Source organism: Paramisgurnus dabryanus, chromosome 24 (genome assembly GCF_030506205.2).
Source record: "Paramisgurnus dabryanus chromosome 24, PD_genome_1.1, whole genome shotgun sequence".
Classification (NCBI taxonomy): Eukaryota; Metazoa; Chordata; class Actinopteri; order Cypriniformes; family Cobitidae; genus Paramisgurnus; species Paramisgurnus dabryanus.
The window spans coordinates 16671071-16693440 of NC_133360.1; the positions used below are offsets into that span (position 1 = coordinate 16671071).

Consider the following 22370-nt stretch of genomic DNA (forward strand, 5'->3'; position numbering starts at 1 on the left):
AAGAGGTCACAGAAGACGAACGCGAAACTCCGCCCCAGTGTTTACAAATGTGTTGAAAGAGGACCGTTCCTACGTTGTTGTATGTCAACTGATACTAATTAATGTCTTTGTGTCAGTTTATTGTTTACAATGGTCCGCAAATTTGCGTTTTATATACACTGTAAACCCAAATGCTCAAAATAATTAAATTGATTGAGTAGTATAAACTTAATTTTCTAAAAAAGTTCTACTAACTCAAATGTTTTGCGTTTCTGAGACTTTTTTTAAATTGTGAGTAAATTAAACTCAATATTTTTAATTTACTGAAACTATTTGCAGATTAAGTTGATTTTCACTTAAGAGTATAATTTCAATGTACTTATTTTTGTTGTTTCAACTGTCAAGCGTCTGACATTAGTAACGTGTGCGTGCGTGTGTCAGTGTCATTAAATGATATAAATTTTAAAATGGTTAACATTTAAAATATACACACACATTCACTTCAAATTAGGGTCTCAGAATTGTAATTTCATTGACCACGCCAGTGGGTTCAACATTAGATGTTTATTTGAATTTATCACAGATAACATTAATATACGTTTGAAAAAAGTTTAATTTTGAATTAGGTTAGGTCCATCATTTTACTGGCTTACGACACTCACGTGGTCCAAGATCAGCGCGTGCGTGAGAACCGGAACGCGCAACGTGGGAATGACGTTGGCGGCTTGGCGCCACAATTGACTGCATTCGAACTTCAAGCTGTCGGCAGTAATCAGCACCATCGGTTTCACGGTAAGTGTTAAATGTGTTTTTTCTAATGAACAGTTGATTGCGTCCCGCGATACAAAAAAACAGCCGTTGCCAATGTTGTCTGATGTGGACATAAAGTAAATAACCTGGAAACACCGAAGTCGCGTTGCCGTGGCGGCTGGGTTTTGGATAAACCGTCGCTTTCCTTTAGTGGGAAACACGTCAGTACTGCCCCGCGTGGTCTCGCTTTTCTCGCGTGTGTGATTAAACATTAAAGTGTATAGTGTGTGATTCGGAAGGGAGAAGCAGCATATTCAGATCAACCTATGGCGGTCAGCGTTTTTAAAACCTGTCACTGTTATCAACTGTTTGGATATATAAGCACGAACATAGTTCGTATGTAAATAAACACATGGTTACAAAGACATAAGCTGTGCATGCGCTGTGTGTGTGATAAAATAAAGCCAAAATCTCAGTTCTTTATGGTGTGTGTTTATCATCGATGTCTTGGTTATGAAACAGAACTGACAACAAAAGCAGAAAATATATAAAGACGCAAGATGCATGTAATGATAATCACTTAATCAGACCGTAGAAATAGGTCTAAAGTTTTAACTTTTGCTGCCTTCACATGTGTTCGGAAGTTTAATAATCATGTAAACTGTTGGTTAACTTATACGTTACTCAGTATTAAGTATGAGGAATTCTACTCAAACTGTTTCAAGTTTCCTGATTTAATGGAGCTATACACTTGCTAACATGCATTTTGTTTGCCTTTCAGGTGGCTGGCTGCAAAATGATTTGGCATTGTAAGTTGTGCTCATCTTCTTTTACTGACAGATTGCAAATATTTAAAGGGACACTTCACCCATTTGCATTAAGCTTTGTATAGTTAGAACATGTTTTTCAATGGTCGTGCATCATTTTCTCAGTTGCCACGGAGAAATACAGATTTCAGTGTTGCACTTCCTTCTTTCAATTATGTAAAAATCATAATTTTGCATCATTGAAAGCAGGAAGTCCAATATCTTTGTTGAGGGGGTGAGACCATAGATATGTATAAAGGCTAGATTTCTCGCCCGTGCTGCTGGCCAATTGAGTGGAACGTCCGCATTTTGGCGGCCATCTTACCACATGACGCTCACTCGTAGCATTGAGTTTTAACGGTATAGGTACTTTTAAATAACCATAACTTGATTAATTTTGTACAGATTTTCAAACGGTTTGTTATAAACGTCAAAGATGTACCTATGACACTGCATGCTTATACTAAAAAAAAATAGAAAAAATTCATGAAAAATGTTGAAGCATCCAGAATTATAGCCCCGTTAATAATGTTTGTAAGAAACCAAACCGTTTGAAAATTGGTATAGCATTGTGCAAGTTATGGTCATTTAAAAGTACCTGCACCATTAAACTCAATGCTCAGAGTGAGCAAACTGTCTGAGGTAAGATGGCCACCAGGTGAGGACGTTAGAGACTCTGCCGTAAGACATCTAGCCTTTATACATATCTATGGGTGAGACTACAAACACTCCTTTTCTCGGTCAAATAGGAACCAAATTTGAAATGAATGTTACATTACAACTACAAATATGACACGCTTTCATTAAAGATTTATATTTCATCCTCTTCACTTATAAGAAAGATGATGCAGACAGCATTTGACCTGCGGTGACAGACCATAGTGAAGACATGCCCACCAGTGAAAAACCTCATGGAACTCTGGCCTGCACTCAAATAGAGTCTGAGGTAATGTGTAGTGGCACTTTTTCTTGTTATTCCTTTCCTGATAACCTATACCAGTGGTTCTTAACGTTATTCCTGGAGGCCCACTGCCCTGCACATTTTGTATGTCTCCCTTATTTAACACACCTGAAATCATAGGCTCATTAGAAGAGATCTCCATGAACTGAACTGAGTCTGTCAGACAAAAGAGACATACAAAATGTGCAGGGCAGTGGGCCTCCAGGAATAACGTTAAGAACCACTGACCTATACCACATTCAGGGGCTGTTTTATGCTTTATGGGAGGGTTAAATTTACCAGATTCACATAATTAAAATAACTGTGTTGTCTTTGTTTAAAAATGTAGGTGTATTTAGACTTCCAACGAATTACAATACAGAACCTGCCCAACATATTCTGCTCTGAGCTTGACCGACATCTTCTTTCTGAAAAAAGTCATCAGTCTAGAAAGACAACCAAAATTGGGAAGACATCAAATGCTTTGACTGAAATCCTAAGAATCTACGATTAACAGGTAAAGATATTGTTAAATATTTTATGGATGTAATTCTTAATTGAAAGAGGAAAGTTGAAAAGCATTTGACAAGTTAAATGATTCAATTTTGAATGCTACATTTTCTTCACTTATTTGTCTGATTGCATTACAAGTTTAACATTTACAGTTCAGTTATGTTCCATGGTGTTTTATCATTATAGGAGGTACGTGACATACACACCAAGTGTATCACTGCTCTTCATCTCCTTCCAGTCTATCGACATGAGGACGTCTCAGGGTTCTTCAGGACCTGCACAGTGAGTGTTTTTTTTTTTTTTTGGAAAATATACACTACTATTAATAGAAGAACATGTTTTTCATGATTTTACATTTCCTTTGGTGTGTAAGTGTGTATTAGTACATGTTAATGATATGCAAAATGTACAAATCCCAATGTAAACAATGACGTGAGTTATTGTGTCCAACTTAAATCTCTTTTCTTGGATTACAACAAACACATGGATTGTAGGCAACAGTTTACTTCCTAAGCCTGTTGATCTGGACTCGACGGTCATTATCATAATCCCGCCCGCTTATGTTTTCATATTTAAAGAATTTACTACTGACTAAACCATGATTCAAACACAAGTTTTGAGCAGTGCAGAGTAGCGCTGGTTGTTTGTCGCTTCTACGATCACAAATGCAGGCATGGTTTTAACGTTTTAGTATCCTTACCTTACCAATCTGTTATGTTCTGCGTAACAAACAAGCGCTATTCTGAACTGCACAAAACTCGTGATTGAGTCATGGTTAAGTCTTCTTTAAATCTTTAAAAATTCTTTACAGGCTGTGAGTCAGAAACAGGCGGGATTATGATAATGACCGTCGTGTTCACGTCAACAGGCCATGGAAGTAAACTGTTGCCTACAATCCATGTGTTTGTAGTAGTCAAGAAAAGAGATTTAAGTTGGAGAGGATAACTTGCGTCATCGATTACTTAACATGTACTAATACACACTGACAACCCCCCCCCCCAAAAAATTTAAATCATGAATCGGATAATAGGTGCTCTTTAAACAAGATAAGGCATTTATCTTTATAGGTTTTGGAGCATATTATCAACTTGAATGTACTGGTAGCTTGGCTGGCTCCTTTAGAACACTGATGTGTTCCTTGTTCACACATCTTTTAAAATCACTTTCTGTCTGTTGTTCTGTAGCAATATTGTTTGTTTAACATATGTCATGACTAGATTTATGCCTTTATTTTTGCACTAAATCTGCTGTAAATAATTGAAAATTTGTCAAAAATTAATTAATAAACTATTTACCCTTGGTATTTGCCATGTGTAACCAGTTTTTGCTTTAATATCTGTTTTATTTTGCAGGACACATCTGATGAGCCAGAGCTTTAAGATGTTGTAAAGGCCCTCCTTACAGTCATCATAGATGACGACACAAGTCCAGTTCACTTCCAGCCTGAGAAAATCTGTCATCGTTGAAAGCGAGATTTGGTCAACCTCTACAGATTTACTGATGCCTTTCTGGTAATGTTTGGACTGATCTATGCACTACACCTCAGCTATCCCAGGCGACTGACAACACACTTGAATTCACTCAAATGTTACTTGCCTTGATGATGGAAAAGTGTCATCCAAGTAACAGAGTCTCAAAAAGGACTTGATGTGTATGTAGAAATGTATCTAAAAATGTGTTTTCTTCACAATATGCACAATGTGCCTTTGTATTTTCAAATGGTATTTGTGACTTGAATTGTTGTCTGTGTTGGTCTTTTAAATTGACACTGCCATTTTAAATGGAAAGGGCAAAAATTTTGTGAAACACAATGTAATTCAAACTGTTTAAGTTGTCTGTACTCAAAATATTTGAGGCAACGAGTTGCCTCAAAAAAATTAAGTTTTGAGCCATGTGATTTTGAGTTTTGTGTGTCAAAGGTTTTGAGTAATGTGTAATTAAAAAAAAACTGAACAAAAATAAAAACATTGAGTTTACATAACTTAAAAGTGCTTCTTTGTGTACTTATTTTTTTTAGTAATGTTAACTTAATGCCATGAGTCAATGTAACTGAAAATTATTGAGTAGACTTTAATAAGAACTTTTAATTTAATTATAATCAAAAGGTTTATGTTACAAGTAATCAAAATATTTAACCTCTAAAAGAAATTGTGTTTTAAGTTCATGAACTTAAAAATTTTGAGGCAACGAGTTGCCTTAATTTTTTTGAGTTCTGCTTACTAATTTGGGTTTACAGTGTATGTAACACGTGACCTCCCTACGTCACTACGCATTTACGTTAGGTTGCGCTGGATCAGACCTAGACGAAAAGTTGTGGTTTAAAAGAGCATATTTTTTATTTTTCTTGTCAAAAATGACAATCGTTTCGCTAGATAAGACCCTAATGCCTCGTTTGAGATCGTTTATAGACCTTTGAAACTCCGTTGAAAAAAACTGTTAAGTGTTGAGTTAAGTATTAAATGTTGGGCTCTATTAAAGTCCATTAAAATTAGAAAAATCCTGCAATGTTTTCCTCAAAAAACATAATTTCTTCTCGACTGAACAAAGAAAGACATCAACATTTTGGATGAAATAATTGGTGAGTAAATTATCTGGATTTTTCTTTTAAGAAAATGGAATATTCCTTTAACACCCGGCAACCCGCCAAATGCGGGTAGATTTCGGCTGTGGTGGGTAAGACAGCCAATCCCACTAGCAACTTTGGCAGGTTGAATATAGTTTTTTTATTGTAGTTTTCTTAAAAGTTATGCAAAATGATAAACAATGCTCAATTCGACACTGGGAAACTACAACTCCCATGAGCATTCTGCACCCAGCGCAATGCACATAGACTGTTTGTAGAGACGCGCGCGTGATCAGCGGAGCATTGCGGACCAAAGCGTCACCTTCCAGAGAGCGCGCGAGAGCTGATGGATTTGCAAATGCACAAGAGGACGCAGTCTGAGTGCATACACACTTCGGGAAAGATAAAACAATAGCATGGAAGTGATTGAAGAGATATTAATTGCGTGCACACTCTCAAGAGCGTAGAGAAATTCAGCGCATACCTGAATGCACACGAAATCAAAGGAAACCCGCCAGCTGGGAGGTTCGCGCATCATATTTAATATATATGCAATATATTCATTAAAAGTTAATCTATGTATGTCTTACTAGCATGTTTTTCATGCATCTTAATATATGATATGATCTATACTAGGGATGGGAATTGATAAGAATTTAACGATTCCGATTCCATTATCGATGTTGCTTATCGATCCGATTCCTTATCGATTCTCTTATCGATTATCATTGGGTGAGGGAATAAGTACAAATTTGTATGTTTGTATTAACTCGCTCTAATATCTGTTCAGAAGACACAGAACAGAGTATACACACATTATGTGTAGCAACCTCATGAACAAACTTAAAAGCAGGTGAGCTACTTCTTAAAGTAAAGTCCAGGGACCTATAGTCTAGGGCAGTTCTCAACCAGTAAATGTGATATAGGACTAGGAATTAATAAAACAGAACTAGACTGACATAAAACCTGCAACTTTTGGTCATGCATGCATTTGTTATTTTCTTTTAAAGACATGATGCTGGACAAAATACAGCAAATAAACCTACCGAAATGCAGAGGCATCTACTGTGGCAAACGGATGCAAACCCTTTACCACAAACTTAGTCACTGCTAGGCAGAGGGGGACACTACTTGAGTATTTTAGTTTCATTTTCCAAGCATCTGTGCTTTATGAGAGTGTTATCTTGGAAAAAAATTACTTTACTTTACAAACAAATGTTCACTACATTCTAAAGCATAGAATCATACTGTGTATTTATATTGCATATTAAAATTGATTTAATACATAATTACATAAAAATTGTGTACTTTTACTTTTCTTAAGTGAAAGTAAAAAACATTACTAGATTTTTAATGTACTTAAATATGAAATATAAACCAAAAACTTGAAATTATGAAATGTAGTGGAGTCAAAATTATGATAATATTTGGAATGTATGTTTTCAAAAAAATACAAAAACACTGATAAAATACAAATACTTGAAAATGTACTTTTAAGTAGAAATACTTAAGTAGTGTCCGCCTCTACTGCTCGGTGAAATGTGTTTATCCTCGCCTCGGTCATTTTATTCCTTCCTGCCTCTGTAAACGGAGTAGCTAGAGGTCCACGAGAGATACTTTCTGCAATCTCTCTGAGCCAGTGTGAGAGCCAGCCAGACTCTGGCCGTTAGCAATTTGATGGACTATGACACCGGAGATTATCCGTATAGTAAAAGTTTACATAATGAAATGGCGCTCACATTAACATTAACACATTACCTTCTGCATTAATAACAGATGGCGTCCCGTTAGCTCCGCTGGTGCTTGACTCACTGGTGTTGTTGTGTATAGTGTATCAAACACGCGACAGTCCTGCAACGCGACCGTATTGTCTTATGTTCGCGTGAAATATAAGTTACTGATTCAACTGTTTCAGTGTTTCGCGAAGCCTCGCTCTGCCCACCACAAATATATAACCAAACTTTGGATCGTTCTGCCTCGATGCAATGTTTGCTGCATTCTAAACCAAAACAACACAGCGTGTGTGTGACGTCATTTGCAACGAGCGGAACCGATAAGCGGAATCGTTAAGCAGGCATGCTTACGGTTCAAAGGAATCGATTCACTGGGAACCGGTTCTTAAGTAGAACCGGTTCTCGATTCCCATCCCTAATCTATACTGATTTAGCTGTATACCAGCTAATAAATGTTGTCTTAATTTGGATCAGACTGAATTTGAAATTCAGTGGAAAACACCCTGGAAACCAGCCCAGCACATTAACCCTGTCTTACAAAATTAAACATGGCTTAATTATAGTACAAATGTGGTAACCATGCCATATTGATTACCATTATAAAAAATGTTTTCTTTAGATGTTAACAGGAAATATACAGAAGATGTAAGCTTGCTAAAATATAAACTCTCATAGCAACACAGATGTTTTTTTTTATAAAACTGTCAGATGATGTGGAAGGTTCAAGAACATGGTGGATAAAAAGCTAAAATGAGTCCAAAGTACAACATCCATCAGGTCTTTTGAGCTATATTTACAATAATCATCTGTTACAAGTTTTTGAAGCAGCCACGGACGTGTCTGATCCGAGAAACCTCCATTATTTAACAGCTTGTTAAAGTTAGCCGTTTCCCAAACTTAACAATAGCACCGCATTGAAAATAGCCTGGCTGAGATGAAAAGTTGTTTATTTATGAGAAAGACTTTCTGAAAGAATTTCTGAAATCCATCTGATGACAACCTGTTCAATCAGTAAAATCAGAGGGACATGATATGTGAAAGCTAATCCTGGTTGTATGCTTAAACAAACTATAAACTTATTTCTGAAATCTGATTGGTTGATTAAAATGTTGTCCCAGGGTCAACATAATGTTGCCCTGAGGACATCAACCACTTGGCAAAATCAGGAGAGCTTGGAGGGAACCTCAAGGACAAACGCACACGCATGCTGTAGATGTGAAACAAAACAATACCCAACCAGAAAGCGAGCAGATGAAAGACAACAATTGCAGTCATGGCACAGCAGGCGTAGTCCAAAGTGATATAGACATCAGAGAGGTTTAAAGAGCAGCTTCCTTCGTGTTTGTTTACTATGAAGTCACATGTGACCCCGAGAGACATTGCAAGTTTTACGTGAGATTTCCTATGTTCTATATCGAGAATTACGTAGTTGTTTTTTTCTGAAGGGATTTTGAAGATGTGTAGTGTGGTGTGCTGTGATGACCACATTACGGCAATCCACACATTATATAGGAGCACAATTGGTAAATCATGGATTTTTTTCATAATGTTTGTGGTCTCTGATAAGATTTTCTCAGATATTTTCAGATCAGTTTCAGGCCTCATTCATGGATTAGCTTATTGGTGTAATGCTGAAGTGTCTTGTTACAGAAATAAAGCATATAATTTTTTTATTACATAATGTATAATAATTTTGTATGTGTCCACTGCATATCGTGACGTTTTACTATCTCTCTTCTTAAGGTGTTTAGGTTCAGTATATCTACCTTGAAATGTTTCACAAAGTCAAAAAATCGGATATAGTCAACAAACGGAAATTAGGATTAAGTAGTGTAAATCCAGACTCTGTTGAAATATAACCTTGATATCTTTAATATTGACTGAGTAAGGTCATGCAAAGATTGAAATGTATAAACAATGAGTGAAATCAAACTTGGATGCTCCTAATCTCAGAATTAAATTATGAGACTTTAGCCTGGATTTCATTTCAGACAGGGTCCCATTTATGACCTGCTTACAGTACCGGATATCTATGGAGGACGAGGAGTGCAAAAATTAAAAATAAATAAATAAATAAATAAATACATGTACAAAGAAATATATAAAACAAACATAAATAAATAAATACAAAAATAAATATGCAGGGAAATATAAAAAACAAACATAAATGATTATTGCAACTTTGATTTCTTTATTTTTGTATTAAAATACTTTTAAAACTTTTATTTAATTCTGTATTTAATTATACATTTTTATTTATTCTTTTATTCATTTCCACATTAATGTATTTATTTATGTATTTATGTGAACATTTAATTATTTTTTTACATTTATTTATTTATACATTTATTTATTTAAACGTTTATTTATTTCTACATTTATTTTTTCCACATGTATTTATTTATACATGTATTTATTTCCACACGTATTTATTTCTACATTTCTGTGTCTAATATGTTAATGAGGAGGGGCGTGTTTTTCTTCAGCCGTAGCAATGGAGCACAGAGTGGCAATGCTACAGTAGTGTATACACGTGTTCTGAGGCCACAACAGTCACATCTTTTGCTCTTACAAAAGGAGTGTGGACGTGATTTTGAGTGTGGTGCAAGTGAAATGGATGTTGAGAGAGGTGGGCGAAATGGCAAAAATCACTGTTTAAGTAATTTAATATCACTGTTTCTGTATGTATTTACAGGATAAGCATGCATATTCTTTACCCCGAACATCGCGTTATAAACATCCATTCGGGATTCTTGCACACATTACAGAAACCCCATCTTTGGTAACAGACACTGAGACACGATAGGGTGTGCACACGAAATACACTGATCATATTTAATAAACGCCATATGCAGCTGATATCATTGATAGAGCTTGATGTCAACGAGGATTGTGCACGATAAGGAGAAAAACCACATGCACTTTCACTGATGCCCACAAGCATATTGAATATTGTGTTTGAAACGCGACTGAAAATCACTTTAACATTCGCGTTTCTTAATTTTGTATGAACAACGCGTGATGTAATCATTCATATGCCTGAGATGTGGGCTCAGTCTCCTCTTCCAACGTGCCCCTCTCAAACACCAGCGCAAGTTACGGCTTGTCCAGTCGGACGCCTCGCTTCTATCAGCAGGCAAATGGTCGGGACCGACACGAACTCTCAAACCTACCATGCCTCTTCAGTGAATGAAATGCCTCACACATTTTGGAGCGTCTCTGTCATAACTGCTTGTATAATGCAAGAGTAGCCAAACTAATTTTACAAACATGTACAGCATTTTCTTTACCCGGCAAACACCGAAGTCTGTTTCATGTATGTGAGGAGTGGAGAGAAGTTTTTGTCTAGCATTTTTTGTCGAGTCATAGACAATACTATCTTATAGTTTTATAAACATATTTTATGTTTGGCCAAATGTTGGAAAGACGAATATTAGCACATCTGTCAATCATCATTATTGCATAGTGGGGCTAGATGTGCGCTGTGAACAGCAGCATTCGTACAGATATTTGTGTTTTTGTGTGCGTCATTGCATGAATGTGAGTATACACCAGTTGTAAATACAATCTTTGTCAATTAAAACCTGTTTCAGTTATGTTTCTTTGTCACTATTAAGAGTATTTATTGTGAACGGTTAAAATAGCGCATTTGGCACGGTTTACCTCAGAGTTACCTCAGAGTTTTTTCATATTTCGGGTTTTTGGTAATAATAGGCTACCACGATGTATAAGTCCATCCTGCTTCCTTATATCTTAGTTATTTAAGTTACGCTGCAAGATGGAAAATTGTTTTATGTGGAATGATTCATTATTTAATGTCATACCACATGCTGTCATTACAGTTTTTATTGCTTTTTAGTTTTATTATGCTTGATATCATATCATGTATGTTATTATTGTAAAGGCTTCGATATCATATGTTCATATTTATTTTGTAATTGTACTAAATAGTGTGGTTCAGTGTAATAAAGTGATCCTGTTCTGACAGACATACAGTAGCCTAGAAAGTATCCTCCTTCCAGTTACAACCTCAGCCAAATGACAGAAAAATATTGAAAGCTAGATTGCTACAAACTTTATAACCTGTGAGATGATGAAAACGTTATGTGATGCACTACTAGGACATTATGTATGAATTTTATAATGAACCGTAGAGAAGCATTTTCTTATCATTCGATAGGACGTGAAAACACTGTATTTATCGGGTCGCTTTCATATTTCGGTCTCAGCTATTGCCTGTACATGTTATGTTTTAAAGCGTGAACTGAATTTTGTCTTTTAATATCACTGTCTTACTCCGCGTAATGCAGTGTCTTTATGTTTTACTATTGGAGAACACTTAACGCGAAATTGTTGCCTTTATATTCTATGCCTATCTGCTTGCCTTTACATACGCCTGCATTTTGCCATAACTTTATGATGTGTAAAGGACAGAAAGCAATGACCATTGCCTGCTGATAGCGAGGTGTCCGACTGGACGAGCCGTGTGTTTCAACTTGCGCTGTTGTTTGAGAGGCACGTTGGAAGAGGAGACTGAGCCCACATCTCAGGCATATGAATGATTACATCACACGTTGTTCATACAAAATTAAGAAACGCAAATGTTAAAGTGATTTTCAGTCGCGTTTCAAATGCAATATTCAATATGCTTGTGGGCATCAGTGAAAGTGCGTGTGGTTTTTCTCCTTATCGTGCATAAACCTCGTTGACATCAAGCTCTATCAATGATCTATCAGCTGCATATGGCGTTTATTAAATATGATCAGTGTATTTCATGTGCACACCCTATCGTGTCTCACTGTTACCAGACCTGTTAAAGATGCGGTTTCTGTAATGTGTGCAAGAATCCCGAACGGATACGCGATGTTCAGGGTAAAGAATATGCATGCTTATCCTGTAAATACATACAGAAACAGTGATATTAAATTACTTAAACGGTGATTTTTGCCATTTCGCCCACCTCTCTCAACATCCATTTCACTTGCACCACACTCAAAATCACGTCCACACTCCTTTTGTAAGAGCAAAAGATGTGACTGTTGTGGCCTCAGAACACGTGTATACACTACTGTAGCATTGCCACTCTGTGCTCCATTGCTACGGCTGAAGAAAAACACGCCCCTCCTCATTAACATATTAGACACAGAAATGTAGAAATAAATACGTGTGGAAATAAATACATGTATAAATAAATACATGTGGAAAAAATAAATGTAGAAATAAATAAACGTTTAAATAAATAAATGTATAAATAAATAAATGTAAAAAAATAATTAAATGTTCACATAAATACATAAATAAATACATTAATGTGGAAATTAATAAAAGAATAAATAAAAATGTATAATTAAATACAGAATTAAATAAAAGGTTTAAAAATATTTTAATACAAAAATAAAGAAATCAAAGTTGCAATAATCATTTATGTTTGTTTTTTATATTTCTATGCATATTTATTTTTGTATTTATTTATTTATGTTTGTTTTATATATTTCTTTGTACATTTATTTATTTATTTATTTATTTTTAATTTTTGCACTCCTCGTCCTCCATAGATATCAACAGAGAGTGTTGTGATTCACAGTTCTATGTTGAATAAAAATGTTTTATAGTTTTATCTCTGACAGAAAGCACTTCACATCATTAGCAACTGTTACAGGGAAAGTGCATTGCACGCAGACAGTGAATTTTGCTAAAACAGTGGAGAGTTGATTCCATCCCCAGGGAAATCTCCAGCTTGGGGTTAATTGTTTATTTAATCCTAACGTATTAAATACAACAAAGTCGATTTTTCAATTTACTTTATTTAGGGAAATTTTGTTTGCCTTCAAACACCAGTGCTTTAACATATGCGATCCATGTTCTTAACTATAAATATTTTAAACAGAATATATCATTGGCACGTGGCCGGTGGCTCAAACCGGACCTGGATGTCTGCCATGGTCTACACGTCGGAATGCAAATGATTAATGGAAATTAGCTTAGGTAGTGAGCTCTTTTGGCACACAAAATAACATTATTGTGTATCATTTATACAGATACAGCACAAACTGCATTATATAAATTGTGTTAAAAGTGGTTCACTGGCTTGTAATCATAAGGGATCCACTTTAAGTGATACAGTAGCAGCTATGTTGAACCATAAGTGGTGCTATAGCACTACATAGGTGCTATATAGCACTTACTGTAAAGTGGTAATTATACCCAGCTGTTGGGTTAAATTAAAGATTTATTTGACCCAACAAGGGGTTAAAACAATCCATTACTTTGGGCTGAAACAACCCAGCATAGGTTAAAGCACGTCTAGTTGAATTATGAGTGTAGGTTCACCATATTAATTCAGAAATTTTTGCAGGTAAAAAAAACTCAATTGATTCTTAAAATAAAACTCTGTTCAAAAACAAAAACGCTCATTTGCAAATACATGTAATTTCATTTGCAAAAACATGTAAAAAAAATTAAAGAACTGTAATTTCAATCAAAGAGGATTTAAATTCATTATTTCTTTTCTGTAAAGGCATCCGGTCCTGATAGAGCTTGCTTCATTTGAAACACTGTGATCTCTGATGCATGCACAGCAGACATAAGCTTTAGGGGCTTAGTTTCTTCCACAGTATAAAAATATAAAAGAAATTGGCTAGTATGTTACAAATGACAATGGATAACCAGTTATTGGTTAGTTTGTCAGTTTTGTTTTGTCTCTCAATCAATTTCTTTCTGAGAATGTGTTGTTATGATAATGATGACTTCATTATGATACAGTATAATCGCTAATTGTGCTCATGCTTACTAATGTAGGTTTTGAATATTAAATAATCAATCGCTGCTAAAACAGAAACAATGAGATTCATAAATCTAAAACGATTTGAAATAAGCGCTAGTTAATTATTTTACTTTGCTGGCTGCACCAACTCAGTTAGACAATAGGGCTAAAGCTCTTATTATGCAAATCCCCATGCATAATTTTAACATGCATTTTGGGGGTTCGGCAGAGTGCTTTGCATTTACATTTATGAATTTGGTTGATGCTTTTTAATCCAAAGCTGCAGTGCATTCAAGCTATTCATTTTTAATCAGTATTTGTGTTCCCTGGAGATCGAACCTCTGACCCTTTGCTCTCCTAATACAATGCTCTACCAATTAAGCTATAGGAATGCTACAGTACACCAACAATACATCACTGTCAAGTATTCAGGCATGTTACAATATACATATACTATCCTAAATAATATTTATTGTATTGCCACATCACATAAAGTCCCAATCTGGCTCTTTTTTTCAGGGCTAGCAAAACAAAAAAATGGCACCATTATGCTGGTACAGTGTTCTTGAAATATTGCCTGCCTTTCTCAGTTTTCTGTGATGTGCAGAGAAGCACCCGCAGAGTACAAAGCTCTTACATGGTTAAGTTAGAAAATAATTTGTCTGGAACTAATTTATTTATTGAAACGACAAAATGATATACCGCCACTGCAGCGGAAGGGGGCTGAGGCAGGTACAGATCACGCAACTGGAACACTCAAAAATAAATGATGATGAGGAACCAAGAAGAAATATAACAGAGACTTCACCGGAACGCTCACCTCTGGGGAATGGCTGTAGGAATTATTAACTGGCAATATTTTAATAAGTTTGCAGGAACTTGTGTTTAGCTCTTAAAACATTTACAGTGTAGCTCTGACTACTGTCCACTACATCACTTAACTTTATGTTAAACATCAAATACTTTCTGATTGGATGTTATTGTGTCAAACTGAGATGCTATTTTGCTTGAAATGTACAACAAATGTGTCACATCTGGACATAGAAATAGCGTTAGATATAGAAGTCTAAGTTCCTGTGGTACGCTGTCGGAAATAAATGACCAAAGTTGTCACTAGTGCGGTACCCTTTAAAAAGCTCTTAAAGGACAAGTTCGGTATTTTACACGTAAAGCCCTGTCTTCAGATTGTTTATGATGAAATAGAACGGTTTTGACTGAAATTTGGACATATGACGCTGGCCCGAGAAATTCCGGGTGTTTGTTGTATCAGCCCCCACCTCTATAATGGCTGCATAGGTGCACTGGAACAATCCTTCCTAAAATGCATTCAACTTTCATTTACAAAAACTCACCGAGTGGTCAGGGGCGTTCAATGATATGCTCACACAAAAATCGCTGCAAAAGATGCTTTTAATATTATAAAAGATATTTTAGTGATGTGAATAAATATTATTGCTGCAATATTGTGCGTGTTGCATTTTGCTTTTGTATATTTCTAAGGATGGTGAATTTTTCATACTGTTGGATAATTTAATCTGCATCAAGGTGTTTTATTTTGTAAAATAAATAAAAATCTGCCTCCATATATATTTTTAAAAGTCTAAGAGGGCTCAGCTGTTGTGTCCCGCTGACAAGCACAGTGTCTTCAAATTTTGTAAAATCTCAAGTGAGGATTGTAGAGCTGAGACAAACTTTTTATTACTGGTCATCTTCATGTTTTTGATAGCATGCTTTAAGCCCCTGACACAAGGGATGACGAAGCTGGAGGTTACTATTTTCTGGCATCTGTTTTGTTTTGTCCTTAAAGGGTTCCAATACCTCACAAAGCTGCTGGATTATTTTCAGCTCATGTGATGTCAGCTGGATAGGGCAATGGAGCTCAGCAAGTACATCACTTGGAACATTGAGAACAGACCTCAGCATCATTAACTGTCTGTTCCAGTGAGTGGCATTTGCAGGCTGAAGTTTTTGCCCTCCCTCTAGAGCATCAGTAGCCAGTATGGGCTTTTTGACAAAAAGAAACAAGTTATTGGACCTTGCCCAGTAGATTTTTTATGGAGCCAGCATCATCCATGGCACCACCAACCACAAGCTGAAGACTGTGGACAAAGTATGAGCTTGTCTCTGGTGGAAAGTAGACCATCTCCTCTTCAACATTCACCACTTCAAAATCAGATGTCTCATCCCGCTCTTCCTCTTTACTTTCAACAACATGCATTGGTGTGAAGAGAGTGAATGCCTTTATTATGTTGGAGGTATTATCAGTCACAGTGAATGACACGTTCTAGTACAGATGACCTTTTAGGCCTGCTATTATTTCCCATGTCGCTGTTATTACAGGTGTCAAATCTAAAAATGTTTGTAATCTGAAGTTGAAAGGGACTTCTGAAACTTAAAAAGTCCAGTGTTGACCATAAAATTGTGTAGAAAAGAAGCTTTCAAACAAATGTCGACCTCAAATGGTTTGGCAACCATTTTAAATAATTGGTTAAAGTAAAGCATTCTGGGAAATGAAGTCATGTTCCATCGTGATCCATAAAATTACAATTACAACAAATCAAACTTATTTATTTGCTGTGTGACTAGAGCTTATAACATTATTTGCTGGGGAAAATTTTCTGTTAATGTAATATGTACAAGTAGTTAAAGCAACACTATGTAGTTTTTTTACCTTTAAATAATGTCTCTAAAATTATTTTAGTGATAGAACAACTTTTAACTGGACAAATTGTACTGTTGCTGCAACCTGATCAGCAGCCTCCTAACTGCTACAAGCACACTCTGAAAGTGGCGGTGGAGGGTAGAGCACACAGCCCCGCCCCTCCCCCTGCCTGCAGAAGAGTGTCTGATACCAGGCACTGTTGCGCTTTTCAACCACATGGGGGAGCTGTAAGTCATTTTTACATGGAAACTACATAGTGTTGTTTTAAAACTAATATAAATTATAGAATATGTAATGCAATCATATTTGACATACTGTAAAGCTTAATTTTTAACACATCACTTACTGTATTACATAATTATGATTTTTTAAAATTTCTATTGAATTGCAATTCTGCTGCCTTTCATTCAAATTCGAATTGTAATTCTAGATCCTGTTTTTTACATCAAATCAAATTCAGGAGTCATTCTCACTTCAATTCTGAATTGTGCAAAGCCTGACATATATGTACCTTTGAGGTATCAAAAATTGTATCTTTTATTTAAAAATGTGCACTTTAAGCTTTTGTACCATTTTTTGTGAAAGTGTAGAGCAATGGTAAAGGTCATAGGTAAGAGTTCAAGCAACACACAATTATGCAAATTATAAAAATTGCATTATTCTTGTAGTGTCACTGTAAGTCACTTTGAATAAAAAAAACTGTAGCACAATCTAACAACCGATTCAAATTAATAATTAAAAATCAGTTACTATTCAAATTGATTTGGCTAACATTATTACCAAGCAAGCAATTTTGGTTAAAACAAGGCAAAATTTGTGCTGTCAGTGAAATTCTAATAGACGTCTAACCATAGCCCAAGAATAAACAATGCATATATGTTACAGTAAGAGCAAATGAAAACAGGACTTTTTGGGAAAAAAAATGGCATGTAACCAAATTCAAGATTATTTAGGCTAGAAGTGGGTTACTTATAGCAGGACTATCTTGGGTCTTTAGTTAGCCATCATTTCACTTTCTTGGTTTTGGCTTGCTATTATTGCTATTATCTATTTACAGAGTTTTCCAAGAAATGTTCGATAAACCTTGTTCTAAGGGTCATATAATCCTTTTAAACATATTTTGTAAAAAAAATTCACTTTGGATAAAAAAGTGTTTGCCAGATTCGTAAATGTTAAGAAGTCAACAGGCTTACATGCACAAACAAATGACAATTAACCATTTAAAACCGATTTGGCAAACATTATTACCTCTTATTGCTATAATCTATTCCTAGAGTTTTCTAAGAAATGGTCGATTAACCTTATTCTAAGGGTCATAAAATCCTATTAAATAAATTATACTCTGTAAAAAGTGGCCGGGTTTGCACTGAATCAGTGGAAAAGGATTATCCCACTTCTTTCCATTAGTAAAATGATGCTTTCAAACGAATATAATCCGAGGCGTTAAACTCAAAAAGCTCATACAGATACTACAATTTCTTCCATTACACACTCCACTATATCAGTAAAAGCTCTTATTCAATGGCTACAATACTCCGGCACCGCATCTCCTATATGCAGTGCATCTCTAATGAGTCTGACCTTTAAAGACAGCAAAGGAAGACCAGAGCTCAGCAGGGTGCATATAAATAGCATCTCGCTTTTCTTCCAATATTTTTGCATTTTGAAACATGCCATAACATACTTTCGCAGCACCGAACTGTGACTTGCACATTTCAGACACGTCTGTAATTTTTCTGACACAATGACAACAAACACCATCTAAAGTGTAGCTGTGCGAGCTCAGAGGAACGGTTTGTCCCTGGAGTTCACGGCCTGCTTTTAGCAGTTTCTGTGCTTAAGAGTGAAATAGGTTTACTCTGGAGCTACAGTTGAGGTAATCTGCCCTATATTTGGCATGTGATTCTGTGCCCTAAAAAGGTACTATTCCCATCATACATGTTCAATTTACATTGAGTTTGAGTTTTTAGAGTGAAAATCAATCCCTCTACCAAAACCTGAGAATGTAACATGACTTTTTGTTTTTGGTATGCATCTGCAACCTAATCTCACAAATTTCCGTGGTAGTCATGGATTATTTTGCTCATTTATCCCTGATGTTAGCAGTACAATCCTACGTAAGCTCACCACGCCCTTGTTACAATCTCACCACACTCTTGGTACAAGCTCTATCTCCGTTGGGGTCTGCCCACTTTTCTTGCATTTTTCAAATATTGCCAGTGGGTGGAGTCAGGCTCTGACCAGGGGCTTAATTAAGGTCACATTATTCACATTCACATTATAAGCGACTTTGTCGCTGTGTGTCGCTCATCTCTTTCAAAAGAGTCGTTTCTATATCAGCCAATCACTGTGGCCGCAACACAAGCTCCGGTCTTCCATAAACGTAATTGGCTGGCTCTGCCTAGGTTATTTGCATAAGGCGATATGATTGGCTGACGCACGCGTTGCCGCTTGAAAAGTTGAGAAATGTTCAACTTCTGCCGCGAGCAACGGCACTGACGCGGCGCCGACGGATCCACAATTCAGTTCGCCAACGCTTGACGTCACCCATTAAAAGTGAATGGGAAGCATCAACGCTTACGCCCCGTGTGAATGCGGCGTAACGTCCACTCCAGTAACTGACGAGAGACAGATGACGTGAACTCCCCTGCTTTGTTCTCATTGGTAGTCGCTCCCAAATGTGGCTCATAATTTGCATAAAGTTAAAAATTTATCAACTTTGTGGCGCGACTGGACACGTCCATCCAGCCATCAACGGTCACTGTCCCTTGTGTCGCCGGATGCCGCTGAGCTTCCATTGAAATCAATGAGATCCCGTCGCTCAGCTACTGCTAGTCGCTTATAATGTGAATGTACCTTTACTCTTTAACTATTGGTTTATAAAAAAAATCCGGATTTTTAAACAATTGTCTAAAGAGTAAAAACGCAAAAGCCTGCTCACCGTGGCTCTCATCACGTATACGTTTACGTCACAGCCATGCGCCAGTTCAGGAAAATAACAACAAATATGTCAGATTATTTCCATACGTCGGACCTTCAAGTTGCCAAAGCAGCTCTGATAAATATGCAAGAGTCTTTCCAGCAGTTGTACGAAATATTCACAGCTAGTATTACTGATCAGAGAAGGTGCATTAACTCTTTCCCCGCCATTGACTAGATATCTCGTCAATTAAGAGAAAACGCTTCCCCGCCAATGACGAGATTTTCCGTCTTTCCGCAATTCCGCTATTATCCACCAGGTGGCGCCCTTCCGCAACTTTTTAAAACCGGAAGTATTGCCCTATGGCAAGCTGCTGCATGTCCGTGTCTGTTTTAAAGATTGCTCTGAATCGGATCTCTATGAAAAGTCCGTCACAAAAATGGAATTATCTCTGCTTTTTGCTCAAAATATGGTGTTTTTGCAAAAACCTACCCATATTCAAAAGCTGATTGCAAAAGAACCACTAAAGGTAGGATGAAACGTTTTTTTTTTTTTTTGTTTGAAAGCAGAGGGTCTGTTCTTTCATTTGGTATATTGTATGTTTATATATTTAAAGAAGAACATTTTCTGGAAGGCATTAAACTTTGGTGAAAATCATGAAAAACGCTGGCGCTGGCTGGCAACTTTTTTTAAAAACGCTGGCGGTGAAAGAGTTAATTACCTCTATCAAATTGTTGATGGGCTAATTTGTCAAAGGCAAACCAGACGGCTTTGGACGAGACCTGGGAGAACAAGGAAGAAGGTTATACGCAGGCTCGTGGACTTGGTGTTGTTGTGTGTCAGTGCTTCACATTGCCACCTAGCTGCCTGGAGTGCATACTACATCGAATATCACACACTTTTGCGTCACCATTTGCACGCAGATTTCCCCCAGAAAATGCTTGTATGAACGCAGCATAAAAAGTGATTTTTGCGCTTTCTCTTCAGTTTGTTTCCATGTAAACGTAGCCTGACACGGAAAAGAAAGTCTGTGATACAGACACGTAAAAATGCAGAGATCTGTGACATTGACAGATAAATGAGCAAAATATTCCATGACTTTAACAAGGAAATTTGTGAGATCAGCCTGGCATCTATGTTTGCTGTTATAGTACTCATTCATGGTGTCTTGCCTAGCAAGAATTGAACACCCACTGTATTTCAATGTCGATTTTGGATGCATCATGGATGCAGACAGGGCTTGAAATTAACACCCGACCATGCGCCAAATGCGGGTGGATTTTGCAATTGGCAGGTAACACTGTCAATCTACCAGCCACATTGGCGGGTAGCCAATGCGAATCAGTGATGCGTGGGTCATTGTATAAACAACCCACTCCCGACCGACATTTTCAACTACTCAAAATAGTTTTTAAACTCGACCGCCTGAATATCATTAAAATATTTTTGGATGACTCGTAACCAGCACCCGCTCATTTCTTATTAACCTGCGCATATCACTGATGCAAATTGAGTGATTCATTGAGAGGATGCGACTGCTGTTTCGCAACGTTCATGCGATTGGAAAGAAGATGAGGCACTTCTCTGACTACGTTTGGATGTGCGAGTAAGTATTAAATTGTTGGTGAGATGGGATGAGAATGCAATGCTGACATAGGCTACAGTACAATCACAGTTGCACAGATGTGTAGTGCTGCTGTGACGGATCAGAACTCTTGATGTGTAAACTTTAGAGAGAGTTGCGCTACTATGCCTTATACTGTAGTACATTAACATACATTTTGCGAATATAGTAATGAAAAACTACGTTTGTGCGGCGTTTATGTGCGAAGTTTGTGCCCCCTCTGTCTCTGTGTGCGTGCGCGGGTTTAAGGGGACTCAATAGGGCACATGGGAGAGACGCGTTCCTAAAAGCATGCGTACATAAAATCTTTCTGCTCTTGACAGGGCACATATAAAAAAATATCTCAACAGTATTCATTTTCTAATAAAACATTTCTTTATGTCTTAAGTGTATGTATAGAGAGTCAGAAAACAGTCTGTGCTGGTCTTAAAGAGACAGTAACCTCAATTAACCTACTTAAGTCTGTGTCATTAATGTTAATCAAACAACCTAAGACAAAGAGAAATTCACGTTTGTAGCTCTGAAAAAAATTATATTTAATTCATACAATAAAGACAGTGTTATAATTCACTATTCGGGCAAAAAAAACCTGGCTGGTAAAAAGTCTCTGTGGCAGGTGGTCAAAAAAGTTAACTTCAGGCCCTGGATGCAGAGCAGAGCAAACTGAAATGTTTATGCATTTATGCATTTGGCATTTATCGACTTAGGGGCTGGACACACCAAAACTTTTAAACGCGGCTGATAACGCCTTGAGGACGCCGATTGCCAGCTGTTTTTCAGCTGAGTGCCACCTTTCTTCAGCTGAGCGCTTTGGTAGCTGTGATACTTTAGCTGCGAGCCGGTTGGTTGCTGTGGTAATGTCCCGCCCCTCCTCCACTGTGATTGGGCGGCCGTGTGAGAACTGACATTGACGAGCGGAGCTTTTCTCCCGAAGTTGAATCTCTTTCAACTCTCGACGCTCAGCGCGGAAAAAACGCCGAGCGCCGGTTTTCAGAGCGGAAAAAACCCGCCAGCTGCTGGCTTATTTGAAAAACGCCAAGCTTCCATTGGAAACAAATGAAAACATGCGCCGGCCGCGGGCGTAAAAGTTTTGGTGTACACAACCCCTTAAAGTGTA

At 36.9% G+C, this 22370-nt stretch overlaps 1 protein-coding gene and 1 long non-coding RNA gene across 3 annotated transcripts in view; one reads left to right on the top strand and one right to left on the bottom strand.

Moving 5' to 3' along the window:
• LOC135729598 (uncharacterized) overlaps window positions 1–22370 on the bottom strand; it is a 548602-nt gene that overhangs the window by 65838 nt on the left and 460394 nt on the right. The window lies entirely within an intron of this gene.
• Window positions 163–5124, top strand: LOC135737816 (uncharacterized). Its single transcript, XR_012335954.1, has 6 exons — window positions 163–771; window positions 1511–1538; window positions 2374–2481; window positions 2825–2992; window positions 3175–3270; window positions 4341–5124. It is a non-coding gene; the product is annotated as an uncharacterized lncRNA (long non-coding RNA).